Genomic DNA, 26,695 nt, shown 5'->3' on the forward strand with positions numbered 1-26,695 from the left:
TGTGTGTTACTATACCCATTACATTACTTGCAAAATATATATGGTGCTGACATTTTCGGCAAGAGGGAGACATACCGATATTCTGCATATAATTATTTTAATGTTTGTCAGAGCGAGAGTATTGGGGCCTGATCAGTTCAATATATTTCTCAACTGATATAGCGGGTATAATAGAGCCCCCCCCCCCCCCCGGCCGAGTTCGCCACAGAGCGCTCGTGTAATATACGGTTTAATACAAAATACATGATCGTGGGCAGGAATATACAAATTTTGGTCGATATACATGATCGTTGTTATCTATTCAAACGAGGGCCATGAAATACATTAGCAAATCCCTACAGTATTTAAGGCAGGCGATTACGAATTATTTAAACCACATTCTTCATCTGTCACAGATTTTATAATCATTTTGAAGTGGCTGCTTTATCTCGAGGAAAACGAGCGGTAAGTGTTATATAAAACAAAATCTTAATAACAATTTGATCACTTTTGCGTTATTTTACAGTAAGAATAGTAACAAATAGAGGATAATTTCTTTTCCTACGTTAGGCCTAATACCTGGTATGTTTCTTAGTGTGATACACACACACAAAAACCAAAACAACACCAACAACATTTTAAAAAACCCACAAAAACGAGTGGCGCGCCGAAGCCACGGGCTAAAATGTTTTTTTAAATATTTATTTATAGTATCAATCACAAATTGAAATATATCCAGTATTAGCGTTGGAAAAGAAAGTTTTATTTTTGATATATTTTTTTTAAAATTATCTCATCCTAGCGAAACACTTTCTGCAAATGACCTTAATAAAGGAAAATAATAAATTAACCTAAACCACTTTGAATGTCGACCGTAACTTGTATTTACACGGCATCATGCGCGGAAGAAAATACCAACTGAACCGGGATTTCAGACAGCAGATGAACTTGATTCATTGAACTTCATGAGCACAATCAAACAAATGCAACAGTGAAAAAGTGGAACTATGAAAAATCGAGAATGTTAGATTTGCGGAGGATTTATTCCGAATTATTGTCTGCTAATAAAGGATTCATGTCAGTTGCTGTGTCAGGGATGCCCACGCAGCACGCCGTCCAAATGTGAAGTTGCGTCGTGCTGAAAGACATAACACTGTGCCATAATTTATCTTATGTCATGTAAAGAAGCTGCTTAAATTATAGTATTTAAAATTTTCTTCATTTTGTAAGAGCTCAAGAAATTAATTCTGGTTTGAAAGACAAGATGACGGTAAAACTCAGAAGACGTAGCTGTACAGTACCGTTGGTGTTTGAGACATCATAAAAAAGGTAACTGCGTTAACTTCGCTTTTTGTTTGGTAATATGTTGGAGATCATCTTTTGCAGATCTTCTTTGAGCTTGGAGTAGCTTTTACATTCTAAACATTTTTATTTGCACTTATCTGCTTAACATGTATTGCTGGGATATCATATAGAATATGAAGTCAGTATAATGGTACTATATTTTAAATATTTGAATGATAAATTACTGATAAATGATATAATGATAAACTACAAAATAAATAATTTGCCCATTATCCAAAATATGTTAATTAAAACAAACATTGAATGTAAATTCAGATATAATGAGCAGTTGTAAGAAGTCAGAAATAACATTTATCAATTGAACCAGTTATGTGTTATCATCATCAATTGTAAAATAAACACATGGAGACAAGTATGCTTAAATTCTAAAATGAACACACACACACACACACACACACACACACATATGGTATTTTAATTTAATACAGAAAAGGTGACATTGATATATGCAGACCAATAATTTTTTCTTTTTCAGATACAAATTAAAAAGCCTAATTCTGAGAGTTTCACCTACAACATTCATGATGGAAAAGGGCCACTAATTAAGAGCTGACATATGTGGAAGAAAAATACCATCCATGTTGAAAAGGGCTAGAGGTAATGTGAGAAAACATAATTTATCAATCTGAATTAACATTATTGTTGCTATTTTATCTCAACTGGTCAAAAGGCTAAGTGGGTTTATGTAATGGTCCAGAGTGTGTTATTTATTTCACATCCCTTCTGTCTTTCAACAGTAAGAAATTAGCTACTTTGGAGTCCATAGTTCTGATCAATTTGTTTATATAAAACTTGGTTTTGGGCTTAAATCAACATCTTGGATAAATCTAATAATGAGCAAAATCCAAGTTTTTTTTTTTTTTTTTTTTTTTTTTTATTAACCCCGTAATAGGTTGACCACTGGGTCGGGGAACCATCCCAGGATCACCTTACAATCAAACATTTCTGGTTATCAGATAATCTAGGGATAATAAATATAATCTACAGAGAAAGTAAAAAAGAAAAACACACACACACACACACGCATATACACATGCATATGGCCAAAATCTAGGTGACATGGCTTTTGTGATATTACAGTATTTTGTTCCTGTTTACCCTCAAGTCAGAGACAAGTTAAATGTTCATTGTTGAGGTCCATTTTTGAAGAAATTGGTCCTCTTTTTTATTTACCTTGGCAGTGTAATTTTCAATGTTCTTATGCATTGCAACTATTTGCTTAAAAGCAAAAATAGAAGGATTTTTCATATTGAATTTGCAAGTATAAATATAATATTTTGCCAAAATAAGCAGAAAATTATCCAAACTGTCCAGTTGTTCACTTCCTAAAAATGTTTCTTTTTTGGACAGATGTACAATATTTGGGCAAAAAGGTGCAAAAACTTCATTAAAACGGTACCAAAACTGTGAAGTAATACTGCAGTCATAAAAGAGATGCTCAATACTTTCAGTTTCACTCTTACAGAAAGTACATTTGTTGTCATCAGATATGTTAATTCTTTTAAGAATATCATTAGTAGCGATTATTCTATGGATTAATTTAAAGTTAAAAGAGATCAACTTGGTATCCTTGGTACAGCATTTTGCCCGGCTATATATATCAGACCACTCCTCACTACTTATATTTTTATTTAATACTTGCATCCAAGTTTCTTGCTTCGCAGTGTGTTGCCTTTTAGCTTCCTGTCAAAGATCTTTGTAAATAAACTTGAGTGAATCTTGTTTTCGCAAGTTCGTTATTTTATCATCCTGCTTATCAAAATTATTATGTACTAGGTGGTTTTTTATGGCATCTTTCCATGCTTTAGGAATTCAGCAAAATCCAAGTATATACACGAGGTGATCATGTATAAGATTAGTTGAGTTCTTTTAACCAACCTAAAAGCCATACTTCCACAATATAGACTAAAATCATTAAGTTGTCCTCGAAGTTTGATGAGTGTTAACCATTAATAATAATAAAGTGATCTTTCACCTGACTGAGCATGTTACCACCGCATGCAGTATTTATGCATATAGTGCAGTTTTTACTAAATTTAGAATACATGCTTATATAAATGAGATCTAGATTGAAGAAGTGAAGATGCATACAAATACACGAGGTTATAACCACTACTGCTGATTCAAGTTTGATCATACTTGGCCATTGGGCTTCTATAGTCAAGCTTCACAATGATGCTTATTATGAGTGTGATAAAGGTATGTTAATGAAGTGACCTTGCATCTGATTGGCAGAGTTTCTTATGACTTGCACAACAGTGTTTATGGTCAAATTTAGATCTGACTTGTTTAATTATTTGCTTGTATGTCTGAGGCTGTAAGCAAATTCTATGCAAATAATGTGGTGGTTCTACATCTCACTCGCCATTCTTGCTACTGCTCTTAAAACTATTTCTCATTAATTTTATCAGACTAGGTAAATAGATTTATCTCATCAAGATATAGCAAAGGAGCAATTTTGTAAAAAAAATATTCATTCATATTAAACTCAAATTCTGCATCTGATTGGTTGACCTTGCAAATACTATAAGGGCTCTATTTCTGACAGAAAGATTATTTTGATCTAATGTAGCAGAAATGCTTATATGATCAAAACATCTAACATATTTGATAACAAATAAGAAATAGTTTTTCATGTAAATTTGATAAACATTGATAAATCGGTTCATATCATTAAAAGCTTGGAAGAGTTTGATTACATGCGAGACCTTCACATATTAATCATGCTTTATTTAGAGAATTATTTTTGTCAGGATTTAGTAAAATAGGTAAAATCAATATGGACTGGTTTTGTTATGTACAGCAACACTAGTTGTTTACTGAGTACTGAGGGAATTGGAGTAAGGCAAGGGTACATTGTAGTAGGTAACCTGGTTGACTTGATAACAGGATTGTAACACAAACATTTTTATCAGGAGTCTATCATACATACCATTGATTCACTGCAGATCCTGCCCCCATTAGTTACCTTTTAATACATAAAGCATTTGGGTTTTTTATGTCACAAATCCCATAGGGATTAAAATTAACATCATAGGTCTCACTGGATAATTTTGTATTTTGACATACACCTAATTTTTAAGGTAGAAGGCATGAACCTAATTATCACAAGCCTAGCATTTCTAAATTCACACATAAGCTAAATCTATAATGTGGTTTAGATTTACTTTGAGTTAGGCATGGAAATAGGTTGGCTTGTTAGTGACTGCCTGTCACAGTTAGATGGGCATTGGAGATCAAATGCTTGATCTGCAAATGAGCTGCTGACCTTGATGTGTGTCTGCTACAGAGGCAAATATAAAAAAATCTAGATGGTTGAGGGTTGATGAAAAAAGTATGCTAATTTGTTATAGTACTAGTGAACTTTATTCATGCATAAGCCACATACTGATTCTTTTAGCTGCCTTGTCACAGAAAAATATTGAAAATAGCTATTTCTTGTCAAAAATGAATGTAAAATTTAGGAGATGGTGGCAGTGATGGTTCAGTATAGAAATCAATAGCTGCATCAGGAATTAACCTGATTACTGCAGTCAAAATCTCACATGTATGCTTTCTACAAAAATCATTAGTTTGTTTTTGTTAGTATCTTCAGTCTAAAATTATTCTCATTTTTCTGTAATTGGTCATTGTCGGATGAAAATTCACCAGATAAACTGTCCAGTGAGACCATAAAATACACAATTAGAAAATAAAATAAATTTATTCTAGAAAGAAATATTGCATGCAACTCTGTGACACAAATGAAATTAATGAGAAAACACTTAAACAAATGGCTAACATTACTCATCTGGCTTATATAACTTAACAGTTGGCCATTTCACTGTGGAGTAGTCAGGTATATCTAGTATTGTAAGAACAGAGCCTAAACAGTAATCTCAAAACTTTTATCAGATCAATTGCATACTTAGGTTTGGAAAGTATTACATGGGAATTATGTTAATTTTTAAAGATCAAAATGTACCTGCATGTTTTGACCCTACCAGAACCAAACTAAAAGCTCAAATGTGTGCAGTGCTTTTTGCTCGTCACAACATAATTGGGATTATAACTGCTAACCCTACCCTCTAGCACACATTTAAGATCTTTAGAGTTTTTAAATACAGCCTTCTAATTATATAAGTTTCATTACATTGGTTAATAATTAGTCACATGTGATGATACTTGTAACTAATCAAACCACAGCCACTGAGAGCAGACTAAGCACTGATATTTATGTGGTACAGTGGCAATATACAGTCCGTCTGCTGCACATTTAGTTACCTGCCCATTAAACTGACAACACATGAAACAAACTGGACAATTCTGAAAGCCTTGAATTTGACTTTATTTATCTGTATGGTAGAACAGAACATGAGTTGAAAAGCTTTTAATGAAAGACCTTGATATCAAACCTAATAATAACTGCAGGAGTTATATTATGGATAATTAACCATTCTCTCAGTTTCAAACTGGGCATTCCATCCCATGGGGTTCTAAATGTAAACCAAGTGTAACTGATATCCTAATGAACTGTAAAGACCATAGCAGCACAACAGCAGGGGGCCAGATATGTCCAGATCCAGGAATCATAGACCAGTTTCAAACTGATAATGAGCCACATAAAAATGACACATCTGCTAGAACTTATATGATGAAGATAACTTAAACTGCATTATTATTAATCCTCCTCCTCCACATCATCATAATTGAGATGCATCATATATGTTTTATTGTAAAATAGTTTATGCAACATAATTCAGTGAAGACCTTTACTGCCAATTTACCAGTGAACCATTTGTTTCAATGAACATATTTTATGTTGTAACAAGGAGCATCATTTAAACATTATGATACACTTATCATACCTGTATATGAAATCTTAATACTAACACTTATACTTGCAATACTACTACTAATAAAAACACCTGCACTGATAATTTGATTATGTTCAATTGGACTTGTATCTAAATGATCACCAGCTGTATGAAAAGACATATTTTAATATATAGATATTGGATGGAATACTAGTTACCACAATTGAATAGTCATATGATAAATGATATATTATTATTTTAAACAATTTATATTTGCAGTGAAACATACTTTTACATTATCTTCCCATAAATTTCATTTATAGAGCAGTATACTCTGCATTCATTAAATTACTGAAATGGTTAATAATACAACAACAAATACTGCAACTTCCAGAACCACAAAAATCAAAAGATATAAACAAAAACTTCCCTACATGTATCAACAGTTGTCACTTTATAGACAGAACCATGAAGATTTAGGACAGGATGTTAACAAATTAGGTATTCAAGTTAAAAAGAAAAAAATACCAAGTAAGCTTACTACCAAAAAAATCAAACATTGACAGTGAATTTTAGTACATTCCCAGGAAACAGAATATATAATTTTTCTTAACTTGATCTGATACATCTTAAATCTATAGAAAATGATTCATATTGTATGACTAAAATATTATGTAAACAAAAATTCCATCACTTTTTTCAGATGCAACATGCATACCCCAACCCATCCTTCTTGATCATAAAGTATACCAGCATTCCACTATAAGATGGGGAGCTGTAGTTGCTCAGTGGTTAGCTTTCTGGACCTGTGAAATAAGGTAGGTTCAAATTCTACCATCGGACCAACCTGGGTTAGCTACCATGGTGCGTCCTTGGGCAAGGCACTATACTTAAAGTGCCTTGGCACTAAATAACTTACTTGTGTTGCTTTACCATAAAAAGCCAAACCAAACACAAAACAACAACTTTAAAATATGAGTTGTGTCACTACTAAGTAAAGGAAAATCATACTGAAGAAACGTTTTTGTTAATACAATTTAATGGATCTAAAAATCTCTTTCTTCTGCAGGAGTTTAAAATGTTAAATTAAAAAGGTCATGGTACACATTGCTTTGTTCGTACACATCAGGCTCCGTATCCCATATCCAGCTAAAATTTTCAGTAGAGTCTGAATAAAAAATATTTTAATCTGGATGATAATATTCTTTCTCCATTCATATATTACACCAGCAAGATTGATCCAGATAAGATTACATTTTACTATAACACTGATGATGAGTATGCCTCATAACAACTGACAAATGTGGAGAGAATGGAGTTAAAATGATTTCTTTTCAGCCATAACACAAGATGATCATTTATTATGAAAAAACCTGAATAAAGTTGGAGTTCATAACCATGACAGTCTTGATATAATATAAATTCAATATATTATTGTTGTCTTGAGGTATAGTTCTGTATATTACAATCTCACACAAGATCAGGGTATATTTTAGTACCATACAGTTAGTTCAGGATTGTATTAATACCTATTCTGGTGAATGAAAACTGAATAAGTTTTACTATTTTGGAACCAGTTGCAATAAAGTTCACTACACAAGAGAAAATATGACTTTACTGTAATATCTAAAATGTAAAATCTGCAAACAGAATACTCGCTTGACTTTACACTTCAACTATATCATAATATTTATTTGAAATGAATTTATACAAATGGCATTAAATTGGGTTTCAGGCTGGTAATGACAATGGTCACACTGACTTAGACCCAGGGTGGGCAACCTTGTGACCAATTGCCACAAGTGGCAAATTGGCCATGTAAGTTTGGCTCAGTTGTGGCATCGTATGATGTTTTTCACTTCTCATTCGCCACACCTGTGGCTACATTGAAAAATAGTTTGCCCACCTCAGACTTAGACAACTAGTAAATTATGAAAGAAAAATGTCATTAAATTATGCTTTTCTGGATTGCTAGATTAATAAGTTATTGTTGACTTGAAGTTAGAATATTATGTCAGTGAAGATAACACTCACAGTGACTTTGACATTTTGAGCTTTTTGTGAAGACATTGGAATTATGTGTGTGAAGTGCTAGATTAAGTGTGTGTGTGTGATTTGGATTTGTTACATTACAAAAAAATGTAATGTAATTTAAAAAATTACTAGTTTAAAAAAACCTCAATCATATCATGGATTAAGTAATGATTAAATTGTATTGCAAAGATCAAATCAGCAAGGATAACACTCACAATGACTTGGGTATTCTATATCCCTAAGAACATTTTTGGACCTATACTGTATAAGAAATTGAATCATGTATTGCAGCATAAGAAAAATTTCTCAGGCATGGAATTAGAGTCTTAAATACAGAAAATCAGTACATACACGTGTTGGTATGTGAAGATAACACTCACTTGACAATATAGCCAAGTTCTTATAACAAATGATATAACTATATGTAGTTTGCTTGTAAAATAAGTTAGGAATGAATATTAATTATATAATTTAGAATAGAGAAAAGCACATTAAATTCCATCAATAAATATTTTGTGCTTAAATAAAATCTTAAACAAAAATGTACAAGTCCAAAATATTTTGTTTTAGTGCTATGTCTTACTACCCAAATAACGGCCATGTATATGTGTTCCAATGTCAATTGTCATCGGAATGAGTAGTCCAAGTTTCAGGAATAGCTCACACACTTGGCAGCCTATATCGACACTCTTCCACTAATTTATGTGTAATTAATATACTTACAGTGCTGTCTTTATCCTGGTGGAGTGAAAATATGACACTAGCAAATGGACACATTTTCATGTTCCATTGACATACATTTGAATTTGTTGCAATGCAATGATAGTCGAGGTACGCCAAAGTTTGTTTAAGTAGGTTCATGTGGGGAATATGTTTCTTGAATGAAACAAAACATTGCTTACAGTTTCAATAGGCAAAACATATTTTTATTTGTTTCCTTAAAGAATAATGTTTCAGCTTAACCCGATTTTGGCATTCCTGACTTTCATCGCTTTCCAGCCAACTGAAATGTGGGCCAACAAAACTTGAAAACAGGTCCGGTTCTTTTGTGAGAATTTGAATTTATTAGAGAAAAGACATCAGGATAAGTGAAGTCTGACAAAAACATTATAACTTTACTTTGTAGAAATGCATTGTTATTGGTTACCAGTTGTGTGTGATATTTCAGAAAATTTGACTTTCATTACACTGTTAGTCGACATCAAAACGCTCCACACAGCACCCTTCGTTAGGCAGTAAGACCCATCAGCCCCCCAACAAATATATTGGGTGATGTGTCTTATGTTATCGGACTAGTCCAAAATATTGCTTAAAGTTTCTAAACTATATACAGAACAGTAAGAAACAAGTTAAAAAAAATAAATAACTTTTAAAAAAGCTCATAGTAATTGCAATATTAGTTAGAATGCTGCTGAGCTGTCTTCATACATGCAGCCCACAACACCTTATATACTTATGACATATTGCATAAAAACCCCAGCTTGTTAGAACCTTTAAACAAACATGGGACTTAGTATCGCAAAAGTACATTTAGTAAATCTGCACAATAATTATATTTAAAAAATTACCAACTTAATAGTTTACACATTAGTACCTAATGATTTTATAGCCAAGAAGAAAAAAAGTTGATTTCTAGTGGTACATGCCATGTTTACTGCTGCTGCTCATAGCAAGAGTTCGAAACCTGTGTTAAGCTATGCACTTTTACAGTATGATCGAGATACACCACATGACAAGATTAGTCAGCATGTGTTTGTATCAAGTGAAATAAAACAGAGAAAATCAAAACTTAAACACAGTGACATACAGAAACTTAATATTGGTATAAACACATTGAGAGTAGTGAAGTGGGACGATATAGCGTCAATGGGACTTACCATTAAAAACCACCCTGGGACGATATAGCGTCAATGGGAAATTTAACATTGTGGAAACCCCTGGGATGATATAGCATCAAGGGGAATTTAACATGGGAATATGGGACTGTTTAGCGTCAAGGGGAATTGAACAGGGTGGGACTGTATAGCGTCAAGGGGAATTTAACATGGGCAACAAAAAAAAAAAAAAATCTTGGGCCTGTTGAGCGTCAAGGGGAAATGGAGCAAGGTCGGGACCCTATTTTAATAAGGTCCCGACCTGATGGGTCTATGGAAATGGAACAGGCGAAAATTGAAACAGGGAGGGGTCTCTATTTTTTATTTTTTTTTAAAAAAAAAAAAAAATTAAAAAAGGGTAGGCAGTGAAAGTCAAGATCTTTTCGAGACCTATGAGTGGCCCTGAAAAGGGCCTTTGGGTTTATGTTAATATGCCCTTAACATAAAGGGCATCTGTGACTTCTTCTTGTCCTTAGGCTTCGCCTGACTGCAGGACCATAGACTAAAACTCTTTTGAGACATCCTTGCCTCTCCACATAGATCCTACGTATCCATAGGCTGGTATCTGTCCTATGGACAACTGTCCACTTGGATCGGACGTACATCGGTATGTCTGTCCTGAACATCATCGAAGACACAAGCATAGAAGATTGAACGTTGGTCCACATGTTGAGGCGCCGAGAACAGGTGAAGGAATGCAGTGAACTACACTTATTTATAGGGAGAGGAAGGATTGAAACGGAGTTCACTGACCAATCCAAACACGCCCACATCCAATCCGAAGAGAGCAGTCTGTGACGTCATGTGGTCTATATAGATTTGCTAGCACCTGTGTGCAGTCAATTCATGCGACAGTTTTTCAACATGACGGAAACTCAGAAAACGATAAATTGGGGTGCACCATCTGTGGAGACTACCCAAGGGAAACCGGACTTACTTTCAGAAGAGGTGAATTGGGATTTTGTGGATTTTCTTACCTCGCAAGAATTTGTTCCGGAACCTTCGTCACCTTCTCCTTCATTACCACACGTGGAGAAATTTAGACAGAGACAGAAAGAAGAATTGGAGAAATTTATACAACAGCAAAAGGAAGCGGAACAAGCTTTTCTCCTACAGCAACAGCAGCAAAAAGAAGAGGTAAGAAAAAAACAAGAAGAAGAAGAAGCAGCAGCAAAGAAACAAGGGTGTGAAAATCAAATGGTCACGGTACTGTTAGACATTTTAGCGGAGTTAAGAAGTCTGAAACAAATGTTATCAGACTTCTTTATTACGACCAAAGAGAATACGACCTTCCCGAGCTAAACACTCCAACCCTGTGACTAAGCCTCCCGTGCCACCCTTAGTGATTTCAACCAAATCATCATCATCAACACTACGCAGTCCAGAAGTAGGCCTTGGCCGTGGCAAAGGCTTAAGGCAGTTAAAGTTGATTGCTTAAACTCACCCCTACACCAAAAAAGGCCCTTTTCAGGGCCACCCACGTCTGTCGAAAAGAGATAGACTTTCAATTGCCAACATCCATTCAAACTATAAAAAAAAAACATTTTACCTCTGTAGTACGTGTGTATGAGTGTGTGAGTGTAGGTTCTTATTTTAAAATCAAAACCCAAAGACACTTACCTTTTAATACCTAATTTATTCTTTTATAAATATTTACAATCCAATTCACAATTCACAACAGAGCACTTTAAAAAGTTCATAAACTTCTTCTGTCTCATTGTTCACTCTCTGAGTTTTTTGAATTTCTTCACCACCACAGTCTTTTCCTCCTATTCCTCCTCACTTTCTTCTCTTCTTCTTTTCTTCTCCTGTTTCTTTGTCTTCACCTGTTTTCTTCCTCTTCTTCCTCTGAAGAATCCCTCTCTTCTTCTGACTCCTTGTTTCTTTTTTGGGCAATCTGGAGACCAGTGTCCTTTTTCTTGACAATAATAACAGGTATCTTGACTTTTGTCTTTTCTAGCCCCTTTTTTTCTTTTTTGACGGTCTGGACACTCTGAAGACCAATGCCCTTTCTTCTGACAGATATAGCAAGTATCTTGACTTTTATCTTGAAAGGAAGGAGAGTAGTCCCTCGGCTGGTCTGAAGAGAATTTTTGGATGACCCCTCGCAAAGCTCTGATGAAACGTTCGATCTGGGTAGTCTCTTCCATCGTTGTGCTCGGTTTGAGAGTGAAATGAATAGTGAAAGGACAAGACACATACCCTTTTATATACGCTGGTCTGCTATGACTATAAATTAGTCCATGGTGTTTAAACTTTAGTCATTTGACTTTTTGCTATCAAGATGAAACGATCCAATTCATTTGAGAAGAAGGAAGAAGAAAGTAAGAGGCAGAAACGTGCTTTATCGCCTCGTACCAGGGCTGAAGTCTTGGCACAAATTCATGCCAGTGATTTTGAAGAGGACATGAGTGAACCAGAATCCAAACCCTCTAAACAAAGTTCACCACCCTTAGTCAACCGTGAAAAGTACTATTCCATTCAAGAGACGGAAGAGCATCCCTCTAGAAAATTTAGAACTACAGCTTACAAATACACGGTGAAGTTTAAAGATTTCAAGTCCGAAGTACTGTTAGAGAAAGCAGAAGGGTTCATCACCGAGATGTGGATTGAAATGCTCAGCATGTTTGGCCTCTCCACCCTGTCTGAGCGAAGGACAAGAACGAGTGCATTGTTCAACTGGTCTGCGCACGTTTGTCAGCCCTGCCTGTTACCAACAACATTTGAAGATGCAAGGTTCACAGAAGAAATGTGCTTGTCAGCTGCTGAGATTGTGCCCTACCTGTGGACAAGGCATACTTACCAATAATGCCAAGGCACACCTGTGTCGAGGAAAGAAAAAATGTCACATTTGCTGCCACATCGTGGACTTGGAACACGAATGCTATGTGCAAAAATACCAACCCCAACCAGAGAAAGAGATCGGTCACAAGAAGAAAGGCAATTTCATCTTTTTCGATTTTGAATGCATGCAAGAGACTGGTATTCACATTCCTAATTTCTGCGTGGCTCATCGAGCGTGCGAGAAGTGCATTCAAGAACCTATTTTCAGTCATTGCCTTCACTGCAGCAAGATTTCTGGAGGACGTGAAAAAATCTTTCGAGGACCGAACACGCTAGCTGATTTCGCTTGATGGGTCTTACACCCCATCGACAAGACGTGGATCCAAGAGGACATCGAACGTTACGGAGATTGTCATCGTCATGCCACAGTGATGGCTCACAATTTCTCCGGATACGATGGACAGTTTCTTCACAGATACTATACAGAACATGGCATCGAACGTCCTAAAGTCACTTTGAATGGAGCCAAAATCATTTTCATGCAAGTGGGACAAGTACAGTTTAAAGATTCGATGAGTTACTTAGCCATGCCTTTGAGTCGAATGCCTAAAACGTTTGGAATGACAGAAATGGCTAAAGGGTGCTTTCCACACTTTTTCAATACGGAAGCCAATCAACACACCGTTCTACCCCATTTGCCTGAGGCTCACTATTACGACCCTGACAACATGCGTACCGAACAACGAGAAGCTTTCTACGCTTGGTACCAGGCTCACGCCTCTGACCCTTTCGACTTTCAGGAAGAAATGCTAAAGTATTGTCGTTCCGACGTGGACATTTTACGGTGTTGCTGTGGAAAATTTCGAGAACTGTTCATGGAACACGGAGGGGTCGATCCTTTCAAAGAAGCTTGCACCATTGCCAAAGCATGTTCCTTAGTGTACCGGCAATGATTCATGCCTGAAAACACCGTGGCTGTCATCAGTCCTCAAATGACCAACTATGTCAAACGTCAATACTCGGTCAAAGCCCTACGCTGGTTACATTACTTGTGTGACAAGGAAGACAAATGGATTCAGCATGCCCGCAACGGAGGGGGTGAAAAGACCATCAGAATGCATTCGGTCGATGGTTGGGACTTAGAAAACCCCAAGATTGTGTACGAGTTTAAAGGTTGCTTATTTCACGGATGCCCCGTCTGTTACCCTGACCGTGGCACTAAAAATCAGTTTTTACAATGAACCATGGAAGACTTGTACCAGGCCACATGTCAGCAACGCCTAAAGTTAGAACAGGAAGGATACTAAGTGGTGGAAATGTGGGAACACGAGTACCATCACCGTTTGAAAACCGATCCAGAGTTTAAACACCTCGTGGAAAGTTACCAGTTCATGGACCCCCTGAACACGAGGGATAGTTTGTACGGAGGAAGGACCAATGCCACCAGTTTGCTGTACCAAGCCGACGAAGAGAAAGGAGAAGAAATCAAATACTTGGACGTGTGTTCACTGTATCCCTACGTGTGCAAATATTGTAGCTTTCCTGCAGGGCACCCACAATTGTTGACGGAACACATCGATTTGAAAAACATTCGACAATATGAAGGCTTGATCAAATGTAAAGTTTTGGCTCCCACTGACTTGTACCATCCCGTTCTACCTCACCATTGTCAAGACAAACTGATGTTTCCTTTGTGCCGTACTTGTGCTGAAACGTGCAACCAAGACCAGCCTTGTCAGCACACCCAGGAAGAACGGGCCTTGACAGGGACGTGGGTCAGCGTAGAATTGTTCAAAGCTCTGGACATGGGATACCAACTGTTAGAAGTGTATGAAATTTGTCACTTTCCCAAGACAGAACAATACAACAAGGGTGACCCCACTCAGAAAGGCATTTTGGCAGACTACGTGGATGCCTTTTTGAAACTAAAGCAAGAAGCCAGTGGTTATCCGTCCTGGTATCACACTCCCGAAGACCAAAAGACATTCAAAGAGAAATCCTGGGCACAAGAAGGCATTACTTTAGATCACATCGAGAAAAACAAAGGCAGGCGATCGTTTGCCAAAGTGATGTTAAATTGCTTGTGGGGTAAAATGCCACAACGACCGTGTTTACCCAAGAATATTTGACAGAACCTTCCTGCTACTTCCAGATGATTCACAACAAAACTAAATTCATCGAACACGTGGACGTCGTTCGCGAAGATTTGATCTTAGTCAATTACGAAGAAGATCTGGACTTTGTAGAAGCCGATCCTTTTGGAAATGTCATCATTGCAGCTTACGTGACAGCTCATGCTCGCTTAAAACTGTACGAAGCTTTAGAACTGTTAGGGGAACGCGTCCTGTACTTTGACACGGATAGTTGCATCTACATCGATCACCCGAGTCAACAGCACTCTAACATCGAAGGAGACCGTTTAGGAGCCTGGACAGACGAGCATTCTGACGACAAGATTCTAAGTTTCGCCAGTGGCGGTCTTAAAAATTACGGCTACGAATACTGGGACAAACAAGGAGAAGTGCACACGAAGTGTAAAGTGAAAGGATTGACTCTGAATTATCGTACCAGTCGAGTGGTGAACTTTGGCGTATTGAAAGAAGCTTTGCAGTCTAGAGAAGATGAACACTTTAAAGTGACCACCTATCAACCGAACAAGATTGTACGTTTACCCACTCACCACATCGTCAGTCGACCCTTGGAAAAAGTCTGTCAAATCGTGTATCAGAAGCGAGTGCGGCTTCCCAATCACTTTATATTGCCATATGGACATGTCGGTATAAAACATTGGTTGTAAGTGGATAGCCACTCACCAGAAGCATGACTACGCCACAGCAAGAATCAAGTGAGAAACCTGATGAGAACTCCAAGTTCAAACCCTACCATTTTCCAGTCTTCTTACCTGACTATTGTGATTGTGCCCGTCGATTGGACACATTTCAGAAATAGTTTACGGATAGGGAAGGATTACCTTCTTCGCATGTTTTAGCTAGAACAGGATTTGTCTACTTGGGACCTGAGTCAGGATTGGGATACGAAGTACAGTGTTTCGCTTGTGGACTGAAGTTACGAATGGATCTATGTATCTATAAAGGTTCAGCTATTCTGGAACACACTCGATGGTCTTTGTACTGCCCTTACCTTTCTATGGCCTTTCCACCCATTACACTACGGTACAATTATGACGGTACCTTAGAGACAGTACCTTCAAAAACTAGATATAAAAAAGGAACGATGTACAAGCTTGAGACTGCATTGTGACTAGTATAAAAAGGGGCTATGGTCAAGATCGATAGTTCATTGTGACTACCAAGACCAAGCGAACAAGATGAATCCTTTCAGAGAAACACAAAACAAGTTCAGAAAGGCACAATTCAAGTTTGGGGCTTCTGAAGTGGAATGTGATTGTGAGCCTTGCGATGGGAACGATGCTGTACGCTGTGACCTTAGCGATGCCGTAAAGCATCATGAGAACTTTGTTCTCACTACCCCTCTCATGGAAAGTGATGCTGTGCGTGTCAAACCTGAGGGATGCGAAAGCGATGCTGCTCGTCCTCTTGGACACTTTACTGGGTTTCATTTTAAATGTGGATGTTCACCTTCACGTCTACCCCCCTACGGATGTCATCCAGACTTGAGCAAACTCCTGTCCATGTCACCCAGCCCTCATCGAAACGAACCTGTGAAAGACGAATATTCGTTCCCTGTGTGTTTGTCGGAATACTGCGACTTTGAAAATCGTCTTCAATCATTCAAAGGAAAATGGCCTAAGTATCTGGGAGGACCGATCCCCAAAGAATTAGCCAGAGCCAGATTTTTCTACTTGCACGAAGGGGATAAAGTCAAGTGCTTCAGTTGCGGTGTGTCACTTCACCACTGGGAACCACAAGATTCCGCCTATCTAGAACATGCTCGTTGGTCACCGAATTGTCATTACTTACCCTTAGTGGGACCGAGAAATTGAAGTAACTTACCATGTCGTTAAAGAAGAAACCAGATTGGTTAGGAGTCAAATGTTGGACATCATCGAGACCAGTATTTAAACTTCATTTCAAAAACGATATTGAATCATTACCTAAAGAACTGCAAGAGAAGATTTACAAGGAAGTTTGGCAGGGGCTTGCCAGAGTGAAATCTCAATGGATAACTGTAGAACTTTTATTCCGAGAAATTCACAAGAGATAAGTGAAAAAAGTCAACCAGTGTGTTAGATTTCTCTGGGTCAAGGGTGCATTCATACTATTATATCGCTTTAGACCGTTTACATCAAAAGAGTTCAATGAGATTCTTGAACGTTACCCTGAATGGCAGTGGTCTGAAATTACTTACTATGTGGATTACTTTTGCTCTAGGAGAAGATTGTGAATTGTACGTTTTAAGTGATGATCTTGGTAATATAAGATTTTAGTCTTAGGGGGATGTTTTCCTTCAGGTCTGCGCTTTAACTATAAGAACCTACAGTATTCGTCATTCAGACCGTGTGATCGACGAGAGAATCTAATCCGAAACCGGCTAAGCAATGAAATTATCTAAATTACACTAATAAATACTTACATAAAATATATATATATCAAATTTGGACCAATGGCGAAGACAAGGATTCGGTCTCCCCGAACTCTCCATTTATGAGAGGCGAGTGTGATCGACAGGGAATCTAATCCGAATCTAGCCAAAAATATTACAAAATAAATACACTCACAAAACAAGTACCAAATTCTGAACAATAGAAAAACTCATTTTATCAAAACTAGCCCACTGACTGATAAAACTCTACAAACAAATATCATTAAATTAAAAAACACCTAGTTCAAATACCAGGAAGAAATATACAGGGGGTGGGTGGTGGGAAAAACAAAACAAACCTTCTCCACTTCTCCTAACTTAATACTCGCCTAACACCCTTACTAACAGCTCCAAAAGTCTATCTTCTACATAGGTGACAGCTAAGACAAAAACTAGGTATAACCATATAGTCCCAAAATAGAACGTAAAAGGTGGTCGCAAGAATAGACCATCAGGGATCCCCCGTATTAAGACCCTAAACTTACACATATAAGGTAGTCAAAAAAACCCAACGACTATCGGGCCCGGCGGCACAATGCTGCAAATATAACAAATATATAGAATACCACCCCAAAAATTACTTGTATAAGGTAGTCAAAAAAAACCAGTGACTATAGGGCCAGCAGCACAAGGCTGCAACCAAAATTTACAACTAGATAATTAGGACCCAAAAACAATTACTCAGTAAGATGGAAAAAACACCAACTTCATCCAGGGCCAGCAGCACAAGGCTGCAAAACCAATCGACAAATACTGTCACCTAAAAGCTAACATCGACCTCAATAGACTCTATCTCTCTTAAAAACAGCACAGAGATTTTATGATTCAAAATTCCAAAGACGGAAATTTAGAACAAAAATACCCTGGATCGGAAAAACCCTGCTAACCTGTGGCAAGACAACTCCGCCCGAGCCTGACCACTTTCGCCCTTTGCGACGGACAGACATCAAAACACATACGTGCAGTGCACGCATCATAAATTAAAAATACGGACTAGATCGGGTCCAATCCCACTAGTCGCTAATCAATGCAAATGAATGACAGAGTGTGTGCTGGGTCCAATCCCACTCAAACAAAACATAGGCCTTACTATCAGATCGATGTGTACACAAAAGTACCTTGACCTGACGGCCCAATCAATTAGTGTTCTGTGAACACAGATATGCCTGGAGGAAGTGGCTCCATTCCTTCCTCCAAGGAGTAATCAGTTAGGTGCCTGTGGCATCATAAACCAGTGGTACATGCTCAATGCGAAGCGCACGCCACTATAATTCAACTCAACAACAACAACAATCGTTCAGACCATTCCACGGAATAAACAAAGAAGATGGAGGTGACAAAATTATTCAATCTATTAAGAGATATCTATTTTTGGATAATGGATGTTGAATATGTTGTAGGAAGAATAGAAAAGGAATGGAGTGATGGAAATAGGCAAGACTTGTTAACTATTCAAGTCAAAGGACTAAAGGTGGCCGGAGATCTCATCGCAGGGATGATAGAAGAAGAATTCAACAAGTCAAGCGGATTTACTGACCCACCTTATGTCAGAGTGGGAAGTTTGAAGGAAGCACTGGACCATGTCATCCAAGTCGGGTGCTTCCTGGAAAAAGTATTGTATTGGATGGAGTGGTGATACGTAAAATGGGAGTTCGACCAGTTGACAAAAATGGAAGAAGTAATGAGGAAAGTGCTGACGGAAGAGGTAAAGAACATCAAAGAAAAGTGGTCTAAGGAAAGAAAAGAAGAAGAAAATAGAAAGAGAAAAAAAAGCTTTGAGAAACTCAACAATAACTGGATAAGAATACAGGAGAAATTCCGAGTGATAGGTCATCCTGACTGGATGCCTGAGTCAGAAATAAAGAAGAAGATGACAGGAATATTGGTAAAAGTTAGAAGATGGTTGAAGAAGTGGAAGAGTTAGAAGAAGAAGAAACCCAAAGGCCCTTTTCAGGGCCACTCATAGGTCTCGAAAAGATCTTGACTTTCATTGCCTACCCTTTTTTTTTTCTTTTTTTTTTTGTTTTAAAAAAAATAAAAAATAGAGACCCCTCCCTGTTTCAATATTCGCCTGTTCCATTTCCATAGACCCATCAGGTCGGGACCTTATTAAAATAGGGTCCTGACCCTGTTCCATTTCCCCTTGATGCTCAACAGGCCCAAGATTTTTTTTTTTTTTGCCCATGTTAAATTCCCCTTGACGCTGTACAGTCCCACCCTGTTCAATTCCCCTTGACGCTAAACAGTTCCATATTCCCATGTTAAATTCCCCTTGACGCTATATTGTCCCAAGGGTTTCCATAATGTTAAATTTCCCATTGACGCTATATCGTCCCAGGGTGGTTTTTAATGGTAAGTCCCATTGATGCTATATCATCCCACTTCACTACTATTGAGTATATATTTATAAATCTGAAATGGTTAATTAAAAATAGTTATTAGTCAAATTAACAAGGATGCCAGTTACTAGCTTTGATACTCTGTTTTTGTTAACTGAAAACATGTAGACTCAAGCCACATCTATAATGATAATTTCTGGCACTTTCAAGGCTGATATAGCCCTTTCATTAAAACCTGCAAACATTTTTGACAATTTTATCTGCACACATTGCTGTACATTTTATACACATCTGACTTGCCAGTATTTCTCCCAGCCATTGAGTTACCATTGGCAGAAGAGATCTTTTTGCGAAAAATATTTCCAAATCAAATCCTGTTTGGTTACTTGTAAATCGACATGGAATAGCACAACCCTAGCACAAATATTACTATCCCTACTTCGTGGAGACATTGAGGCTATGACATTGTAGCTACTCAACCTTCTGTCCTATGACCATTTTGAATTTTGCGCTAGATATGGCTGTTACCAAATACCGGTGTCTAAACAGTACATAGGTGCTTTCTGGAAAGATTTGCATGCAGTAAGATTGCACATCAGATCCACAATATTTCCATCAATATCAACACAGATTGGAGGGGGGCCTTTGAAATTGTTTCTACATATTTAAACAGGTTTTCAATGAATTGTTGCTTTTTGTTTTATTAGCAGGTATTTATACATTTATAAAATGAGTGTCCTGTATCACAATATGTATCAATCTTCCTGCAAAAAAGTTTCCCTTGTTTTTTTGCTCCCAAGTTACTCCCATTTTATTCTTGATAAAAGTAGCTACCCCTCCCCTTACATCTCCTTATAATCATTCACAATTATAACCCCATTTAATTTTTCCTCATATGAAGTTATTAGTTCTTTAGTCAACTTATTATGTGTTTCTTGTATGAAAATCATATCATAATTTGTCTTGTTGTTTAGTTTAATTATTTTTTCCCTATTTATTCAGTTTAAATTTGCTGAGGCTATATGGAAGTTTTTTATATCCATTTTCGCCTCTCCACCAGGTTGTCGCATTTTTGGTTATACATTAAGTATTATTAGTTTTAATTTAGAATTGAAATATCACCTAGGGGATCAAATAGTAATTTATTAGTCAACATGTAGACCCACTCCATGACCTTCTTGAATCTGTAACCCAGAAATTCCGATTAACTATGCATCTTTTAGAATCATACAATACATTATATAAAATATGGTAATGTATACCTTAAAACAATACTGCATTTTAATCCAAGTTTCCAATTTTGCAAGAAGTTGTCCCGCACATGCAAAATCATCTGCTACCCAATATGTAAACTTGTCGCCAGAACATAAATTCTCAAAAAATTCCCCAGCGTATAGTCTGTTTCTAAATTCTTTAGTAATTTTCCCCCATCAACAAGACGCAAACACATTGCATCCTATTTCATTGTTGTTTCTCTTCCACATAATAGCTTATTTTTTTATAAAATGTTAAACTTTACTAATCTCGATGGATAAACATTACATCTTTTAAAGCTGTGCACAGAATAGGCCGACATATCACGAGTCAGGAAAACATGGGGGTGGTATCCCCTGTGTCCAAAATTAATATCATTTTGAATAGAATATTCTAGTGACAATTGCCTCTTTTCAAATGGTAAGCATTGCATTTTTTTATTTTCGTCAATCTGTCAAATTTGGTATGCATTTTGCTTTAATATTTGAGATGGAAACCTTAGGTGCATAGAAATGTCAGACAGCATTGTACATCATGGATGGTGTCCAACATACTTTTATGATCATAAAACAAAATCCCATTGTTTTAGTTATGGCCACTGATTTAAAAAATATTCATCCAAGCTAAATATAATAATAATAATAATGAGGACTTTGTATAGCGCCTAATCTTTAGAAGCTCTGAGCGCTTTGCAACATTAGACAACATAAAAACATACACAATGATATGATTACAAAAACAAACACCATGAAATTAGAAAACATAAAAAACATGCTGAGAATATTTAAGGTAGTTAACATTATTAAGTCATTAAGTTTGTTTTTGCAGTCAGAATAAGTAGTTTTGAGAGCACTCTTGAATGGGATCACTGCGTCTTTGTGTCTAAGTTCAGTGGGCAATTCATTCCATGTTGCTGGGCCCTGGTATGCAAAAGAATGCTGTCCATGTGACTCTGTTTTCATAGTGAGAATAATGAGTATATGATTGTCGGAAGAGGAGTGTAAGTATCTTGCTTGTGTGTACACATAGGTGAGGTCGGATAGGTATGTTGGACTAGAGTCTGTCAGTGAAACGTAGCACAGAGAACTAATGTTGTGTTTGATTCTGGATCGAATGGATAGCCAGTGTTGGGTACAGAGCAGCGGGGAGGTGTGCTCTGATTGTGGTACTCTGAGTATGATCCAAGCAGCTATGTTTTGAACTTTTTGAAGTCTCTGCAGTAGATATTAAGATGAACCAGACAGAATTGAGTTACCATAGTCCAGTCTTGAAAGTAGTAATGAACACACAAGTGTTTTAGTGGCATCAACTGAAAGATATCTGAGAATGGAGCTGATGCGTCTCAGCTCAAGATATGCAGCCTTGCATATGTTCATGACATGTTGGTGCAATGTGAGAGTACTGTCCAGAGTAACACCTAGGTTTTGTACTGATTGTGTGAATTTAATGTTGGTGTTGCTGATATTTATTGTGTGAGGTAAAGGACGTGAATGAGAAAGTCTTTGTGTTGTAATCAGAATGGCCTCAGTTTTATCATCATTCATCTGCAGCTTGTTACAAGTCATCCATGATTTCACATCAGAAATGCACATCTCTACACCTTGGATGGTAGCATCAACTTCAGTTGGGTGGCTAGATTTGTATATTTGGGTGTCATCAGTGTACAACTGGTGAGACACTGGATGATGATCTATGACACTTGAGAGCAGCTGAGTGTATAGAGTGTAGAGAACAGGTCCAAGAACAGACCCCTGTGCAACACCACAACATAGATCAACTGGGCTGGAGTGTAATCTATTTGCAGACACAATTTGTGTCCTGTGGCAAGGGCGATATGCAGATTGTACATTGCTAAAAAGACTGTTTGAATTCAGACAAGATGCAAGCTGGGATTGAACAACCTTTTGTAAGATTTTTTATATGAATTGGAGATTAGAAACCGGGCAGTAGTTCTTTAAAACCTTATGGTGTAGTGTTAGTTTCTTCAGCAGAGGTTTTACAATGGGAGTTTTGAAAAATGATGGAAATTATGCTGATGAGAGAGAGGTATTAATAACATCAGTTAGTGAAGGCAATACTGGATCTAAGCACTCAAGCAGCAGTAATGTTGGAATTGGATCAAGTTCACATGACTTTGGTGCACTCTAGGATGATTACTTAAAAATGCATTTATTGGTGGTGAGAGACTAAATACATGACTTGATACTTGTGTTTAGCATTAATTGGAAAGCTGAAGATTAGTAATCTTTTGACATACATATCTTAATTGTACCATTTAATTTACAAAATTAAATGTAATTTGCATTGGTAAAATGTGTAGCACAAGAAAAGTCATTATGAATCAGAGATAAATCATATCTTTGTTTTGTCTGGAGCTTGACTAATTTATTGCACATTTCTGTACACTATTTTGTCTTTAATCCAGGATTATTCACTGCATTCGGATGCATTTCATGGTGAAAATTCACCAGCTGGATTTAAAAGTGGTGAATATTGCTAGCGATTGTTCTGCAAACCCTGTATGTCACAAGGAGTCAGTGTATTCAAGGACTCATACAGTATTTACAAGTTCTCATTGACATTTCAGATGAAAATGAAGAACTGAAAAAAGATGAAAATCTCAAGTGGAAACCTTTCTGGTCAGCCATCTCATCCAAAACCTCCTGAAATGGAGAGTATTTTGCAGACTCCAAGATTTCCTCTTATCCTGCTGGTATGTTCTATTTAGTTTATCTGGTCTCTTTTTATTCTTTATCAATTGCTTTTATACCATGCCACAATTGGAAATTCTTTATCAAAAGTATGTATAAATTTCATCATTTTTCTGTCTGTTTAATAAGATGTGTTTAAGAGTACTTACTTACTCATGATGCTGTATATATGAGATTAGATGTTTTGTTAAAAAAGAATGCATTTTGTGATATATTGTATCACTGCTTTATATACAGTGGTCATTGCAACCAGTATGCATTTTGTTTACATGCCAAAAAATCCAGTCTGATTTCTTTGTTTCTTTTTTACTGCAATTAAGGAGTAGTGATAATCTTTATACTCTTAGCTGCATCCAGAAGGACAACACCATCACCATCCCCATCCACTCTGGAGTGGAGAATATAAAGATTTCTCTCTGCCAGTTCCTCTACAAGTAGTAAGTATTGAGGATGGAAAAAAAATGTACATTATAGAATAATGAAACAAATACTACAGGTGTTGACTTTCATATAATCTCTTATTTCATTTACAGCTCTCTAAATACGAGTAGGTCAATTATACACTGTATTTATGAATTTAATTCTCATCTAAGGTAGTAGAACTGTTTTATGTTTGACAAAATGTTGGGTAATTTGTGGCCATACACTAAAAACACATTTTATAGCATTTAAAAATGCTTATGTTCAATGCACGTAAAACTCATTGGTTTGTTGTCACTTCAGTTGATAATAGTCTTGTCATCTTGTAGATATTTTGAATGTTAGTGTTCAATGCTAAGGTCATATACATTGATTCAACATCAAAATTTGTTTGCAAAATGGAAGATTATGACATGAAAGCACAAGCTCTTGTAGCTTAGATACTGTTATTTCAGAACATTGTGAGATGTTAATTAATTAAATTATAGGTCATAAAACATACTGTTCAAGACTTATTTGTGCAAATAAACAATGAATTGTTTTTCATTGATGTGTCGACTGTTCATCATTCCATTGGTTTTTTTAATTTTTCTTTCTGATGTATACCATTGTCTTGTGTAAGTCAGACGCCTAAACCATCTACATTGAATGCAGACTTTACAGACACCAGCAGTGAAACAACATATCCAGGGAATAAAAAAATAAAGGATTATGGGAAAAGTTTTCATATAAACTGTACAAAAACCATGTATTTCATTCCATAAATATATTTCATTGTTAAACCCATGTTCACTGTACAGATCTTTTTAAGGAGTTTATAATAATGATCTTGATCTTTCAAAACTAATTTCATCACAAATCTGTTACAGATTTCCAGTTCAATGTACTTATGAAACTGGACACAAATATTGAGAATTTGTTGGAGCAGCTGGCCCTCCAAGTTCATACACAAGGCCCAGACACAGAATATAGAGAAGAAATTCTTGCAATGCCATGTGATTCAGTGGAGGAACTAGAGGGCCTTTGCCAGAGGTTGGAGGAGAATCCCAAACTCTCCAAGAAGATGGTAAATTGGGGCTTTATTTTCTATTTAAAAAAACTGTTATAACCTTTATTTGCTGTTGTGAACCTCAAAATAATTTATGCAAGTTCTGCAGTGCCTGTATAATTATTTTTGTGGGTGGGGTGAACATGTAGTGGTCGGCTGTTTTGTCTTACGGATGTGGGCCAAAACATGTTTAGAGATGAACATGTAACAGGTATTTTACTACATATACACTATTACATATTATGTGGCTACTTTAATTCAATCCTTGAGTGAATGTCATTTATGAAGTTAATAGATTCACGGTGGTTAATTTGGTTTATAATTGCTATTAGTACATTGTGTTGCATAGTTAATGTTATCAAATTTTTTTCAAGTTAGAGAAATTAAATTTGCTTGCAAAACCATGGCAAAAAATAACTATATACAAGCATATTTTGTCACATCGATCATGAAATACTACTACTAATAATAATATCAAAATCAAAAAATAGTAATATTATTATTATTATTATTTTCAGATATGCTACTTGAGCTCCCTTGGCAGGTTTACAATTGGAGATAGTGTCTGCAGGATGATGAAAAAGCTTAAAACAAAAAGACTGGCCAGAGTATAGTCCAAAGGGACGTAAAGGGAAAAAAGCATTTCAAGAGCTTGTGATATGTCAGGTTTTGATAAGTAAGTATGGCTTGATTTAAATTGTGTTTTTCATGTGACTTGCCAGAGATTTTTAAATGAATTGATAAAGTAACTTGAGACCACATTTCAAAGTACATGTTTTAAAAATATTCCATTGATTATTGCTGGCATTTAGAAAAATGCAATGCATCCTTTGTTGTGAAACTTTTTTAAAACATTGTATTACTCTTGCAGAAGCCTGCTTGAAAACTAATGGCAAAGCAAAGGCAAATGGAATGGAAGAGACCATATCAGAGACCCTCAAATATGCACCCAACCAACGCAGAATGATAAAAAACAAGGTAATCCAAATGACTCTTATTTCATCAATATTGGATTCAGTTTCGTCTTTTAAAGCATAGTATTTGCAAAGCGGATGCATTTCTAAACTGATAACAAAATCAGCTTATCCTATTGCCCAGGACTATCAAAGCTAGAGTCCAGCTAACTACAATATGCATATATCTTGTCTGATCGGACAAGTGCCTCCATTTGGAATTTTTATTCACATGAAATATTTGGATGAAATAAATTCATCTTTGTGCAAATTGATTGCACCATCCACTTGCCAGAAATGATAAGTAAGTGCAAAGTTATCTTGTATCATGGCTTAACGATAGTAAGGGAAGCACAAGTGCAGTGAAGAAAATTTCATACATTTTTATAATGCTGATTAACATGACTTCTGCATATGTAACTAGTGCTGAGATGATATGACTTTATTTAAGCATTACAATTTTGTTTTAATTTGCAGGTGCCTGAGCAGAAGAAGTAATAGATAAACTTTACAGTGGAGTTGGAGACTGATTCTGATTCATAATCTTAATTAAATCTAGAAAATAAACATTAAAG

At 36.4% G+C, this 26,695-nt stretch overlaps 1 long non-coding RNA gene across 4 annotated transcripts; it reads left to right on the plus strand.

The window, feature by feature from the left end:
- Positions 1 to 519: 519 nt before the first annotated feature.
- LOC149771203 (uncharacterized) lies at positions 520 to 26,695 on the plus strand. 4 transcript variants are annotated; one of them, XR_016418394.1, is made up of 9 exons: positions 520 to 1,308; positions 1,820 to 1,941; positions 6,844 to 6,958; positions 23,576 to 23,701; positions 24,047 to 24,136; positions 24,989 to 25,185; positions 25,686 to 25,843; positions 26,039 to 26,145; positions 26,598 to 26,695. It is a non-coding gene; the product is annotated as an uncharacterized LOC149771203 (long non-coding RNA). The 4 variants fall into 4 exon arrangements; XR_016418396.1 differs by lacking the exon at positions 26,598 to 26,695 and having other exon boundaries at positions 24,020 to 24,136; positions 26,039 to 26,531; XR_016418393.1 differs by lacking the exon at positions 26,598 to 26,695 and having other exon boundaries at positions 26,039 to 26,531.

Source organism: Sinohyriopsis cumingii, unplaced genomic scaffold (assembly GCF_028554795.1).
Source record: "Sinohyriopsis cumingii isolate HCF-2022 unplaced genomic scaffold, ASM2855479v2 utg002043l, whole genome shotgun sequence".
NCBI lineage: Eukaryota > Metazoa > Mollusca > Bivalvia > Unionida > Unionidae > Sinohyriopsis > Sinohyriopsis cumingii.